The sequence below is a fragment of the Borostomias antarcticus genome (genome assembly GCF_949987555.1).
Source record: "Borostomias antarcticus genome assembly, chromosome: 24".
In the NCBI taxonomy this organism is placed as follows: Eukaryota; Metazoa; Chordata; class Actinopteri; order Stomiiformes; family Stomiidae; genus Borostomias; species Borostomias antarcticus.
Window position 1 is genome coordinate 1809599 of NC_140257.1, and position 2088 is coordinate 1811686.

The 2088-nt window shown below is 45.3% G+C and overlaps 1 protein-coding gene across 1 annotated transcript in view; it reads left to right on the forward strand.

Moving 5' to 3' along the window:
• Positions 1-2088, forward strand: part of tnk2b (tyrosine kinase, non-receptor, 2b) — a gene marked incomplete at its 5' end in the record, with an annotated part of 58903 nt that overhangs the window by 44628 nt on the left and 12187 nt on the right.

The following is a 2088-nucleotide window of genomic DNA, read 5'->3' on the forward strand; positions in this document are numbered from 1 at the left end:
AAAAGACAAGTTCAAGTTGGATTAGAGAGCTGTAGCTGATCGCGCCAAAAAGTATGTTTCCATACACAGCCTACCCATTCAGACCAGAGATTGAATCTGAAATGGTGGTGGTGTAGCCTACTTCATTGTAGGAATAATAAGTATGGCTACAACTACACACAGGCCACAAAATACAATAACAAAATACAGACAACAGCGGCCACTAATGATTTTCTTTTCATTTTGGTATCAGGGCTTTTTCCAGGACTGTCAAATACGCCTATAGACAAAGGCTATCCGATTAATAAATGCACGGCACTAAACTTCTGGTATATACAGTATGTATAACGTGTTAGGCCTAGCCTAAGCTTACTTTAGTGCACAGCAAACTGCCTTTGCCCTTTAGGTCTTTATTGTTGTTGTTATTATTTTACTATGTCGAATGATTTGCCTGTTTGTGTGCTGCGCGCACCATTGCATTCCTGTACCCTCATTTATTTAATGTATTTCGTTAGATAAAAACGAATAATGTAGGCCACAACTAGGCTACACACATAGGATATAGATAAAATGTAGTGTAAAACGAAATAATAAAAAAACAGCGTAAAACGCAGACCGCGGTTGAAATCTATCAATTTGAACGCTCAGGATAATTCCTAACCGTGACAGCCCTATGGTTGACAAGTAGGCTAGTCATATTGAACAATACACTTTTATTTTGCCAATGAGCCTACTTCACAATATACTACGAATTTTCTTTCGGCCCATGGTGCATAACACAGATGGAGACATATTAGACAGGATGCAGGGACAATGTAAATAAATATAACACCAGTGAGTTAGCTACTACCACAGCACTTGGCGTGGCTGGAGAACATAAGCTAAGCCAAATGACGGTGGCAATAATAATATAACATAATTTATCTTGTCAGCAACACACAGTAAGCACAATAGTAGGAATAATAACATATATTAACCAGGTTATCTGTTAGTAGCCTGCTATTATTTAGGCTCAATAATCTAACGTTAAGTTGTCATATCACTGATCTCCCTGGACGGAGGCTGGCTAGCCATATCAGAGCTAACAAGAGAACTAGCAGCTTAAGTAACCTAATGATGGTGACGGCGACGTTCCTCAATACCACTCGTGGACAAGTAGCGACGTCAGCTACGTTCGCAATACCACTCGTGGTCAAGTAGCGACGTCAGCTACGTTCGCAATACCACTCGTGGTCAAGTAGCGACGTCAGCTACGTTCGCAATACCACTCGTGGTCAAGTAGCGACGTTCGTCAGGTTTGTCTTCTCAGTTAGCAAATCCACACGGGCCATAATTACGGGAGCAAACGAGAGCCACGCGAATGCCGCGACCCATGCACACATTGCTGACTTACTTCAGGCCGCCGCCGTCGCTAGGACAAAATGTCGTGAGTCACGTCAGTCCTCCTATCAAATACAATGGGAGTCGAATGGATTTCACTCACGTACGTGCGTACGTTTGTCAGCTCCGTATGCAGCTCAGTTCGCTCCGTGCGGTAAGAAATGGCACATTTCACCCCCCATAACACACACACACACGCACGCACGCACGCACGCACACACACACACACACACACGCTCACACGCACGCTCGCACGCACGCACACACACACACACACACACGCTCGCACGCACACACACACACACACGCACACACACACACGCTCGCACGCACAATCACACACACCCGCTCACTAGCACGCACCACACACACACGCTCGTATGCACGCACACACACACACACCACGCTCGCTATGGGGTGTGATTCGTGCCAGCGTAACAAACACTCAGTGCTTTCGTCGCCTGCATTGCGTGTATAAAGGTACTTTGGCGAGCTGATTAATAGGCGTGCATATACGCACGCGTTACGAGTCGCTCGCATTCTCAGAGGGTCACGTGTAAAAACTGCCGTGCCACTTTTGCGCACATGCATGTAACGTTTGCACGCTCGTGTTAAGTCAGCGGGCACTAGAAGCTGCGAGCGGGGCTCATTTGTCCATATTGAATAAAAATTAATAATATTTATTTGCACTAAATCAAATTCCCAGGACCCTCCTTGCATAACTTTTCC